The sequence below is a fragment of the Ictidomys tridecemlineatus genome, chromosome 12 (genome assembly GCF_052094955.1).
Source record: "Ictidomys tridecemlineatus isolate mIctTri1 chromosome 12, mIctTri1.hap1, whole genome shotgun sequence".
NCBI classification, from domain to species: Eukaryota; Metazoa; Chordata; class Mammalia; order Rodentia; family Sciuridae; genus Ictidomys; species Ictidomys tridecemlineatus.
The window spans coordinates 26740102-26753366 of NC_135488.1; positions in this window are offsets into that span (position 1 = coordinate 26740102).

The window sequence follows — 13265 nt, forward strand, 5'->3', positions numbered from 1 at the left end:
AGAAGAAACTTTTTAGTTTGATTCCATCCCATTTATTGATTCTTGGTTTTAATTCTTGCACTATAGGAGTCTTATTAAGGAAGCTGGGGCCTAATCCCACAGGATGAAGATTAGGGCCTACTTTTTCTTCTATTAGATGCAGAGTATCTGGTTTAATTCCTAGGCCCTTGATCCACTTCAAGTTGAGTTTTGCTCATGGTGAGAGAGAGGGGTTTAATTTAATTTTGTTGCTTATGGATTTCCAGTTTTCCCAGCACCATTTGTTGAAGAGGCTATCTTTTCTCCAATGCATGTTTTTGGCACCTTTTTCTAATATGAGATAATTGTAATTCTGTAAAATGAGATAATTGTAATTCTGTGTCCTCTATTCTGTAACACTGGTACAGTTTAAGGTCTGGTTTAGTGATGCCACTTGCTTCACTCTTCCTGCTAAGGATTGCTTTCGCTATTCTGGGTCTCTTATTTTTCCAGATGAATTTCATGATTGCTTTTTCTATTTCTATGAGGAATGCCATTGGGATTTTGATTAGAATTGCATTAAATCTGTATAGCACTTTTGGAAGTATGGTCATTTGTATAATATTAATTTTGCCCATCCAAAAGCAAGGTAGATCTTTCCATCTTCTAAGGTCTTCTTTGATTTCTTTCTTTATGGGTTTCATTGTATAGATCATGGGAGGAATAGATGAATTCTAGATAGGGCAGAGGGGTGGGAGGGAAAGGGAGGGGGCAGGGGATTAGCAAGGATGATGGAATGTGATAGATATCATTATCCAAAGTACATGTATGAAGACACAACATACTTTATATACAAAAGAGATATGAAAAATTTGAGCTGTATACGTGTAATAAAAACTGCAATGCATTCAACAGTCATTTATTTTTTTAAATAAATTTTTTAAAAAAGAAAAGTTCAAAATGCTAAAGAGATAATTTAAAGAAGAACTTAGAAGATAGAATGCTCTCCCTTGTTCTTGGATAGGCAAAATTAATATTGTCAAAATGACCATACTACCAAAAGTACTATACAGATTTAATGTAATTCCAATAAAATGAAATTATGGCATTCCTCATAGTAAGACAAAAAAGAGTCATAAAATTCATCTGGAAGAATAAGAGACCCAGAATAGCTAAAGCAATCCTTAGCATGCAAAGTGAAGCAGGTGGCATCACTATACCAGACTAAACTTTACTACAGAGCAATAATAACAAAAACAGCATGGTATTGGCACCAAAAACAGACTGGGAGACCAATGGTACAAAAACATGCATTGGAGAAAAGATAGCCTCTTCAACAAATGGTGCTGGGAAAACTGGAAATCCATATACAACAAAATGAAGTTATGGGGCTGGGGATGTGGCTCAAGCGGTAGCGCGCTCGCTTGGCATGTGTGCAGCCCGGGTTCGATCCTCAGCACCACATACCAACAAAGATGTTGTGTCTGCTGAAAACTAAAAAATTAATAAAAATTGAAGTTAAACCCCTATCTCTCACCATGCACAAAACTCAACTCAAAGTGAATCAAGGACCTAGGAATTAAATCAGAGACACTGTGTCTAATAGAAGAAAAAGTAGGCCCTAATCTTCATCATGTGGATTAGCCCCAACTTCCTTAATAAGACTCCTATAGCACAAGAATTAAAACCAAGAATTAATAAATTGGATGGATTCAAACTAAAAAGTTTCTTCTCAGCAAAAGAAACAATCTGTGAGGTGAACAGAGAGCATACATCCTGGGAGGAAATTTGTACCCCTCACACATCAGATAGAGCACTAATCTCTAGGGTATATAAAGAATCAAAAAGCTAAACACCAAAAAAACAAATAGCCCAATCAATAAATGGGCCAAGACGTGAAAGACACTTCTCAGAAGAGGATATACATTCAAACAAATAATGAAAAACTGTTCAACATCTCTAGCAATTAGAGAAATGCAAATAAAAACTACTCTGATTCATCTCACTCCAGTCAGTTTGTTGTTTGTATTGAGAACACAAACAACAATAAATGTTGGCAAGGATGTAGAGGAAAAGGTATACTCATACATTGCTGGTGGGAATGCAAAATGGAGCAAACAATATGGAAAGTAGTATGGAGATTCCTTGGAAAGCTGGGAATGGATCCACCATTTAACCCAGCTATCCTCTCCTTAGTCTATACCCAAAGGACTTAAAACACTATACAACAGGGACACAGCCATATCGATGTTTATAGCAGTACAATTCACAATAGCTAAACTGTGGAACCAACCTAGATGCCCTTCAGTAGATGAATGGATAAAAAGAAAATGTGGTATATATACACAATGAGATATTACTGAGCTATAAAGAGAATAAAATCAAGGCATTTGCAGGTAAATGGATGGAGTTAGAGAAGATAAGTGAAGTTAGCCAATCCCCCAAAAACAAAATGCTGAATGACTTCTCTGATATAAGGAGGCTGATTCATAGTGGGTTTGATAGAGGGAGCATGGGAGGATTAGATAAACTCTAGATAGGGGAAGGGGTGAGAGGGGACATGAGGGAGCATGGGGGTCAAAAAGATGGTGGAATGAGATGGACATCATTACCCTAAGTACATGTATGAAGACATGAATAGTGTGAATACACTTTATGTACAACCAGAGATATGAACAATTGTTCTCTATATGTGTAATATGAATGTAATGTATTCTGCAGTCACATATAACAAATTAGAATAAAAAATAAATTTTAAAAAAAGGAAAGATAATTCTCACCGCATGATCTGGTCTAAAACAAAAAACCCACATGATGATTCAGTTCATGTTTTTAAAACCAATTTATGCAATACAAAATATTCTTATTCTTCTGTAATATACTGTTATAGTAAAAAAAACTGTATCAAGGAATATGAAATATATTTTCACTCCCTTTGTGCTATTGCAGTTCTATACATTTTTTGTTAAATATATATATTTTAGAATTGTTAGTCGTCAATGGACCTTTATTATTTATTTATATGCTGTGCTAAGAATTGAACCCAGTGCCTCGCACATGGTAGGCAGGCGCTCTACAACTGAGCCACCACCCCAGCCCCTTGTTAGATATTTCTAATTTATTTGTTCATGAAATTTTCATGTAACTTTCAGAGTCAACTTGTTCTTAATAGCTTGCTATGATAATTATCATAATTATCATAACAATTATCAAAATTTTGTCTGAATGAGAGATAACTTCTTTCACCTGCCCCCTTCTTCTTCCTGTCTGTCCCTACAGGGCTGCATAGGGTCTTTAGGAGCAAGGAACTGAACCAAGACCCCTTCCTTAAGGGTACAGTTGGGAGTTTCTAGTCTCTAAAGAGGGTCCTGGAATGGTGGCTTTACTAACCTGTTGGGGTTAATAATTAACCATGTCATTACCTGCACACTCTTGGCTGGAAAGTACAATCTGTGGTCTAGACATTTAACTGCCAACACCAAGTGGGCACCATTGAGATGCAGAGTTGACCCACACACTAGGGCATGGATGGGTAGCCTGGTTTCTCTTGGCAGCATGTCAGGGGATTGCGGACTCTGTCACCAGTCTCTGTCCCGCAGGTTCTGCTGTAATGATTCTGACTGTTGATATGTATAAGGCAGTGTTCCTCTGGTGAGCAAGTTCCTGGAGGGTAACAGCCACCCTGTTATCCACATTTGGAATATTCTACAGTTAATCTCTGGAACTAGTAAGATGACTAATACATGCTCAATGCCTAGCTGCTATGGTAATGTCCTTCAAGAGGAGGCTCTATGCTAGTGTCTTACCAGCCTCGGCCTTAATCTCAGACACTCAGTTCTGGAAATAAAGGAATTCTCTTAGACAACACCAATGTGTCACTGTGCCTAAACCTGCCCACGTAACAGTAACTTTATACAATGAGCAATATGCACCAATCATGTCAATGACCTAATGTAACTTATGGATATAAATAAAGCTGGCAGCTTAGATGAGAAGCCCCTTTTACTTTGCCCCTACATGATGCTCGCTTTTCTGTCTGTCTCTCTTTTTGTTTTTCTTTACATTCTGCTGATGATGGTAATGGTCTCCCAAGGAGAGAAGCAGAAAGGGGAGAAGGAGACTTAGTCAAAACTTTGTCACCAAGAACATGATATCAATGTTAAAATTAGAGCTCAGGACCTTGGTGGTGCAGAATACTAGGAGCTTCGAGGTCACACTGTACCTCAGCACATGGAGAGATGAGCAGCCTGGGGCTTCAGCAACTCTTCAACCTGTCAGAGAAGCAAGGCCACAGAGAAACTGCCACCTCCAAGCTTGGACAGACAGATGGGATTGTACAAACACACAAGTCACAGGGCAGAATCCCTGAGCAGACACGTCTGTGAGGATCAGTTCAAGGTGAGAAAAACAAACTGTACCTGGCAACTTGCTGGTGGTTCAGCGTGACCCAGTGTGAGAGTCAAACCCAGGAGAACCGAGTCCAGGGGCCCAGTCTGTGGGTTTCACTCTAGGAGTCCCAGCAGATCCTGACAGAATATGTCCCATTTTGCTTCTAGCAGGAAACGGGAAAGTTAACCATTCTAACTTGTTCAGAGCATTCTGTTCCTGTTAACAAGGCCTGTCCTCGGGCAACAGGCGATTTCACCATGACCTTACCCTCCAGGATTTCTTCACTCTCCTGTCTGAGGGAAGAAAACACTCATCCCAGGTCTTTCAATAAGAAAGGGAGGTGCTCTCCTCAAGCTCCATCTCTCCATCTTCTGTACCGACAGGGAAGGGGCTCCTGAGAGGCAGCCAGTAAGCATCACGGTCCACAGGCGCAGACTCAGGGTGGACTGAGAACTAATCATGTGGACAAAGAATGCACCATCTCCACACCCCTCCACTGCATTATCCAAGGCCAGTTTATGGGGTTTCCTTTTAACTAGGACATCATGTCCATTTTCAAGAAAAATATTAAACAATCTTACACCGCCCCTCCCCACACACACACACATAGTTTAAAGACACAAAACATGTATAAGAACTGAAGTCAGATAGGGAAAGACATTTGGAATTATAAGACCAAGAATTTTAGAAAACTAGGATTAGCCTGCAAGTGATGTAATAGGGAAACTGTCACATAGGGGAACATGGTTTGTGTATTCTTTTACTTAAGTGAAATGGATGACCGCAATAATATGAAGGGCAGGAAGAAGAATTTAGAACTAATTTTATTACACATTCCTTATTATCCCTGAAGCAGTATAATTTTATTGAAAATGGACTTAGAAGTAGATGCAAATTTAGGGAAACCACTAAAAGAAGTAAATAAAAATATGTTATATGCTAATAAGGGAAAGAAAAGACAATCATATAAAAAGTTTAATTAATATTACAAAAGGAAGAAATATGACAGAAAATAAATGAGCAAAAGCTAAGAGCACAAATTGAAAACAATGACAAATATCATAAAAATGCATTCCACTACATCAATAATCACTTTAGGTGTCAAATATCTAAATTTATCAATTAAAAAACAGACTGTCAAAATGATTCAAGGAACAAGGCTCAACCGTGTGTTGTCTATTAGAAACCCAACCTAAATGTAAGAAGATATAGACTAAAAGTAAATGGATAGAGAAAGACAGACCTTGCTAGCTAAAAAACAAAGTTGTAAGGATTACATTAATTCCAAACAGAGCACACTTCAGAGAAAGAAAAATGGCCAGGGATAATGAATCATTACATAATTACACAGGAGTCAACTCTCAAAGAAAAAATAATTCTCGATGTATGTGTATGCATGTATGTGTATGCACCTAATAGCAGAGAGTCAGAACAAGGCAAAAAACATAGGAAATGCAAGGTCAAGTAAATGAATCTACTCTTAGAGCTGTAGACTCCAACAGTCCTCTATGAGAGATGGAGAGATTTAGCAGGTACGTAGGAAAATGAGTAGACATAATTGAACTCAATATCACAATCCACCAATTGCATATGATTGGCATCTGTATACTGCTTCATGCAATAATCAGAGATTATAAGTTCTTCTTAAATGCACATGGGACATCCACCAACATATACCATATCCTGGGTCATAAAGCACATCTGAATAACTGATTGCATATATGACAAATAAGGAAACATCTAAAGTCATTAATATTCCACAGTAGAAAAACTGGGGGGAAAAAACAACTTATATCTAAAGTAAGCCAGATATAATGAAAATAATTTAAAGAATTAGACATCAGTGAAATTTAAAACAGGTAATCAATAGAAAATATCAACAAGACAAAAAACTGATTAAAATATCAATAAATATTTAAAATATCAATAAAATTGATTAGCCTATAGCCAGGATCACTAAAGAGAGAGAGAGAGAGAGACCAGACACTAACTGCTAACATCAGATGAAGGAGAGGACATCACTACAAATCCTAGGGACACTGATGGGATTGGAGCAGGGACAGGGATATTGCTGATGATGCTGATTGGCCAGAGAAGGATCTGGGGAAATCATAGGTCTGCGAGTGACATGCCCAGAGCTCAGCCTGGGGCGATTCCTGTGCTTCCCTTCAGACAGAGAAGCATGAGTTTGAGTGGCTGCGTGATCACAGGACAAGCCACTCCACAGGTGCTGGCAGTCACCCCTCTGATGAAGTGACACAGGTGTCTCTTCTCAGCTTCCAGGTTCAAGTGGCTGCAGGGACTCTGTTAACTGTGGGCCACATGTGCGCTCCTGAATGCTGCTTTACTTCGTGGTTTCCAATGACCACAACCTACCATCTCTGAGCTTCCTGCAGTCTTCGTCATCATCATCATCATCATCATCATGGCCTGGCCTCCAGCTTCTAGTTCCCTTTGGCCACCACACTTCTCTCTCTCCCTCCCTTTGTATTTGGCTTTGGAAGAGCTGCCCACGCCCAGGACTCCCCTTCTTGGTACCCTCTTCCTCCTTAGTCAGTTAAGACCTGACTTCAGTCCTCATCACTCACCGAAGCTGCAAAACCAGCATCAGCAAATCAGCATGGCCAGCCATTGCCAGCGGCATCCTGACTCTATCTCGGGTCTCTTCCGGGGGTGGACACTGCTGCCCACTTCCTTCTGAGAACGCTGCCCCTCCTGCGTGTCTCCTCTCTCAATTCTCCTCCGACTACCTCCTTTCTCTTCCTCTCTTTTACTGTGTGCATTGTGTTCTTACTGCCCCTTAAATATTAGAGACCCGGAATCCCTCTTCAGTCCCTCTCAGTTTTCTTTGTCCCTATAGCTGACATGTGTGACCTATGTCACTATGACCGTCAGGGGTGGTCCTGAGCTGGGTCTACCTGTACAGGAACCCACCAGGGATCCCGGAATTAACCTCAGCTCTGCCATTCTCCGAGAAAACCGACCTGGGCAAAGGCCCCCGATACGACTTATTGTCATTTAATAGAAGCTCCCTCCTCAGAGGATCATTATTATCATAATGTCATCATGATCATAACCCCTCCCGGGCTGACCATACCGGGAGAGGAGGTGAACAGAATACGCCTGACCTGCAGGCACCGCGGCTGAGCCCCACCTGCTCCAGTGCGCTGAGAGCCTTCCTGGTCTGCGCAGTAGGGCACAACCACGACAGGGGACAGTCCATACAGAAGCACTGGATGGCTCGTCTACACGCGAAGGGGAGTTGTATAGACATGATGAGATGAGAAAACGCAATCGCCAAAAAATACTGGCCAGGCAGTTAGGGAGTCTCCCCAGGTGACTCCCTAGCGGGGACCCGCTGATGCTGGCCCTGGAGAGTATCCCGCCGAAGCCGGGGAAAGATCAAAAGTCAAAATTGGAAGCAGATGCATTAAATTCATGTTCGTTCACACCACCACAAAGTTTAAAACCTGTCATTCGAGAGCATTGTCTGTGGGGCAGAATCCATCTCTGTTGAGAATGACTGGGCTGAGCCGCACCTCCCTTGAGGTTTGAGGCTGACCGGGAAGGAGCAGTGGTGGACCGCTGGCCTAGCCCTGAGAGACCTGCCCGGAGCAGCCCCTCCCAGCCCCGGTAAAGAGAGGCAATACAAAGAGCCCCCATCTGCTCGCCCAGGGCGCTCCAGGTCAGCCTCCAGGGACAGACTCTCAGGCTGTGCAACACTCGCTTGCAGGCTAGGTTTCATGGCGCCAGTACAGCGGGAGGGATACTGAGCCAGGCTCACGCTGGGGCGGGTTGAGGAAGGGAAACCTGTGGTGCCATCTGAGGGTAGCAGCTTGTTCGTATGGAGCTCAGACTATCCAAGAGGAAGGACTCCTGGTGCCCACCTTCCTGCCCACACATGCCCGCGGTCAGGGGAGCATGTGTGGGCAGGAAACCAAGAGTTGCAGCATCCAGGCTAGACCTGGCCCGCAGGAAACATTCATCCAGCATCAGGAAGCCAAGGATCTATTCTAGGCTGTTTGCAACGCCTGGCTTTGGGCAAGTCACTTCCCTATTCTGAACGTAGGGGTTTTTTCCCTTTCTTTTGCAAATGAAGAAACTGAACCTCGCCATCTCTGAGGCTCCACCTATTTCTTCATTTCCTGAGACCTCAAGGGCATAGTGAGCAGCACTAGTCTCTTTGGGACTGGAAACGCTGCATGTATCCACTTCAGCCACTAGAGGGGGACGTGCGATCGTTACATGGCTGCGATTGTAATTTATTTCTCTTGATTTAAATGTGGCAGCTAGAGGGCACTCCTACCCTGCACTTGCATCTGACCATGCCGTGCAAAGGAATCCTAGATTTCCCCTTTCTCCTGTCAAAGTCAGAGAAAGTCAATTAATCAAAAACTAAGGAGTAACGAATGCTGACTGCCTACCTCCTATAGAAAGTACTTCAGAACGAATGCTGTAAGTAGAACTAAAATCTCTTGAAACTTTGCATTAGCTAATTATGACTGCAACATTTTCTGATAGGGTTACTTATATAATATTTATTCAAAAATGATTAGAAGCTGACAGAATCTTTTCATCTCAGCATTACTTACTGTTTCAGTCAGCTTTTTTTTTTTTTTTTTTTTTTTTTTTTTTGCAGCTGTGACTAAAGGATTCAACCAGAACTACTTTAGAGGAGGAAAAGTTTGAGTGCTCATATTTTCAGAAGTCCTAGGCCATAGAAGATTGGCTCCATTTCTTGGGGCTCAAGATGAGGCTGAACATCATGGCAGAGTGTGTGGCAGAGGGAAGCAGCTCACATCATGGTGATCAAGAAGCATACACACACACACACACACACACACACACACACACCAAGCCCTAATTCCCCCCTCCTCCAGCCACACCCACCACTTCAGTTACCACTCAGTTGATGGTATCAGGGGATGAATTCACTGATGGGGTTAAGACTCTCACAACCCAATCTTTTCTCCTCTGAACTTTCTTGAATTGTGTCACACGTGAGCCTTCACACTTACATAAAGGAAAAATTAGTAACCAAGGATCCAAAAGCAGGGCATCCTACTTTGGGTTGGCTCTGGTTTGGGCAACATTACTGATTTGAAGCCACAGTCTTTTTCTTCTATCAATCAGTCAGTTCTGCCTCTGACACAGAGCCCAGGAAAGACCTTCACAAGTCTGATCATCTCTGTCCTGTTGGCTCTCTTCTCCAAGCTGAGTAGCCACAATCCCTTCAGTGGCTATTTATGGTCTACATCTTGTATGAAGCCCTGAATTTCATCAATGAGCAGAGCTGAGGATCTGCTGAAGGAACAAACGTGTGGACCAGGCATTTGGAAACCCAGTGTGGTGAGGACACAGTAACCCAGAAATATATTTCAGTGAACTTGAAAGCTGAAGACTGCCCAGAGAAATAGCCCCTAAGCTGAGAATCAAGAGAAGCAAGGTAGGAAAGCAGTACAGGTGGTACCGTACAGGGGGACACTCGGGGGACCAGAGAGGGATGGGAGAGAGCTGGCCTTGAGTGAACGCTTTCCATGGTCTGACCCTCTGTGAACTCTGCCTTGTCAGGTCCCTCCATCCTGTGAGCTGCTTAGGACAGAGACTGTGTTACTAAAGTTTCTATTTCCTCCCTTCATCCGCCCTAAACACCTCCCCAGTACATGGAGCACAGTTAACCATAATAGATTTTTGCTTATGAGTGAACCCCTGAGCAGGATAACACTTGTGCAATGTGATGAGCACTGGGTAAAAAAGCTCAGCCCACAGTTGAAGTTCGTTTCTAACCAAGAGCCAAGACTGGTGACCTCTTCCATCCTCGAGGTGCTTATACATACAGATGTTTTTATGCATTGTGACATCATTGAAGCCCTTGGCTCATGATGCAATTTTTCATTTTTCTCTTCTTCCATTCCAAGTAATGAATGCCTTTGCCCCGAGGAAAGGAACACGACCCGTACATCCTCAAGCCTCCCAGACCCCCAGCTCCTCTCTCGCTGGCATTAGCCACAGTTTGTGGTTTCAGGAGCAGCTGCTTTGGTTGAGTGTGTTGTTCATGGTGTGAAGAGGTGGACGACTGGCCATGAGGACTCTGCCTTCATGAGTGGGATGAAGTGCCCTCACCCAAGGGCCTGACAGGTAGAGCTTCGCCCTCTGCTTCCCACCTTCTGTCATAGGAGGACACAGAACTCTGGAGTCTGCAGAGTTCAAGGCTGTCTTGGAAACGCAGATGGGACTGTCCCCAGACATCAAGCCTGCTGATCTTGGACTTCCCAGGCTCCAAGACCATAAGAAAAGAATCCTTCTTCTTTACAAAGTTATTAGCATGTGGCTGTCTGCCATAGCAGCACACATGTGCTGAGACAGCATCCTCTGGAGAACTCGGAGCCCTCCCCAGCGCAGGCTGCGCTTCCTCCTACACGGCAGCAGGGGGCAGGCGTGCCCCACCAGAGTTCCAACTTCCTGAAGGGACTGCCCAGCTGTGGGTTCTGAGCGCACAGGGTGTTCCCAGCCCTGAGTTCAGCAGAGACAGAGGGCTCAGAAGGGAAGAGACAAGTAGGAGAGGAGGGTGGTCAGCGCTCACCCTGGTTCCTTTCTCAGGGCTGTAAGAGAGACAGAAAGGGCCTGAGACTTATGGGCCTGAGTGTTCTGCTCCTGAGCTCAGCATGGTCAAGGCCACTCCCCCCAGGACCACTCTGTTCAGCTGCCCAGGAGAAGGGGTAGGGGGTGGGCGTGGAAACAATACAGAAAGTGTCTGCAGAGTTATTTCTTATTTGATCACAGGGCCAAGTTCTGCCATGATCATCCAGTACGGATCCTCCCAGAACTTACCACCCAGTGAACTAGGCTAATTGGAAGTATCCGACATTGGATATAAAAAAATTTAAATGTACCAGCATAAATAAGGAGAATCAGGTCCGTATTTTAACTACGGCCAACAGTTGGCTGGTGGTGAGCAGAATTCCTAAACTCATGCCCCTGACGTCCCTGGTCACTGCAGTTCTGAGTGGCACACTATGAACCACGGGTCTCCACATAGAGTGTTTTTCTTGCTATGGAGAGGCCAGCGAGAGTCGCTGCAAGTGCTTAACCAAGAGAAGCCTAAGCTGAGACAGCCAGCTGGGGGCCGTTGGAGAAGGTGCACAGACATACCTAACATGGTGGTGGAGAACAGTTCAGAGGAGAACTGACTGGTCCTGTGGTTTGAATGTGTCCCCAGATCCACCTGTGGGAAACTTAATCCCTACTGCAGCCACATTGGGAGGCAGGGCCTCTGTGGCATCCAGGTCATGTGTCTTTGTGAATGAATTCATGCCCTGTGCAAAAGGCTTGTGGGAGTGGGTTCACCTGCCCACTGTTCTGTGAAGACACAGCATCAGGACGCCACCTTGGAAGCAAATAGGGGGCCCTTACCTGACTCGGAACCTGTGGCCCCTTGACCTTGAACTCCCAGCCTTCAGAACTGTGAGAACATAAATTTCTCCTTTATAAATCACCCAGCCTGTGGTATTCTGTTATAGCAGCACAAAGCAGACTAAGACACTGGGGAAACAATTTTGTTCAAGACAATGACAAAATCCTTTATAAATAGGGCTGCCCATTCACTGAGCAAAGGTCCCCATTGACATGGGACATTGAGTAGCATGGACATAAACTCTGAGGAATGACCACAGGTCACCACTGCAGTAAGCCCCAACTTACACACTAGGTGAAAGGAAGATGCCTTTGCCATGAATTTCTGGTATTTTTTATTTCCTTTATTCAACCAAGAGCCTGATTCTGTTTTAATACCTGGAGGAAGTATACATTAGCAGGGGGAAAAATGACGTTTGTTGCCAAAATGATCACCTGAAAAGAAAGGAGAGCTTGCAGGATCTACAGAAAAGGTGAAGAAGAGAATTACTCACCAAGTGTTTTAAGGGAGGAAGCTGGTGGGGGACGGAGACACCTTCTTTACCAGAAAGCGGCAAGACTGCAGAATTCCCCTCCCCAGCGCTGACAAAATTAGAGAGCCAACATTTAAAACCAATAAAAACTTGACTCACAGCAATCAAAAAGGGAAAGGGACATAAATACACAAAAACGTCTAGAAACTGGGGACTCCAAGTGGAACAAACAGAGGGGCAGCGGTGCTAGGCGACCACCGGCTGGCAGAACCCCCTCCACGCCCACCCCAAGTCTGGAGGATTTTCCCTAGGGCACCGGACGTGGGCAGAGCAAATGGGCCCTGCAGGCCTCCCTGGGGTCCTCTCCTGGCTGATGCCTGGTGGAAAGGGACACTAGGGATGAGTGGGAACAGATCGGAGAGGCTTTGGGGTGGACCTTCTCTGCCAGAGTCAGAGCCACACCTGGATTTAGGAAGGTGCACCAAAGCCCCGGTGCCTCGGCTCACACCTGGCAGCCTGGAACCTGCACTCGCACCCCAGCCCTGCTCCTTCCCCTGGGACTCCCCGGCCCCCTGGGCTACCAGAACAGGGCAGTGCAAGTGGAGTGGGCAGGGGAACCCGGGGTCTCACTAAGAGCCGGAAAGGACAGGAGCCTCAGTACTGGGGGCCTATGAGAGTGTGGGAAGCAGGTGATCCTCGATCCGGCATCCTCATAACCTGATTGGGGCGGGGGCGTGTGAAAGGCGAGGAGCTGCAGTCGGAGGCGGAGCCCGTGTGGTGGTCACTCCTGAGATCTGAGCTGGGCCTGCTTTCTCGGCCCCCCGCAGCCACCACGGAGTGGTCTTCCTTGGTCTTAGGTCTGGGCACAAAGCGGTCTCCTCCATTGTAGATGTTCTGGGGAATTGTCTGTCCGGCAGGAGGACTCGCAGGCCCCGGGTGGGCTCCAGGCAGCCCAAGGCCAGACCAGCTCAGCCATCAGCTGCCTGTTTCTCTGGGATCACAAAATGCCTGGTCTTCATCAGGTGGCTCAAC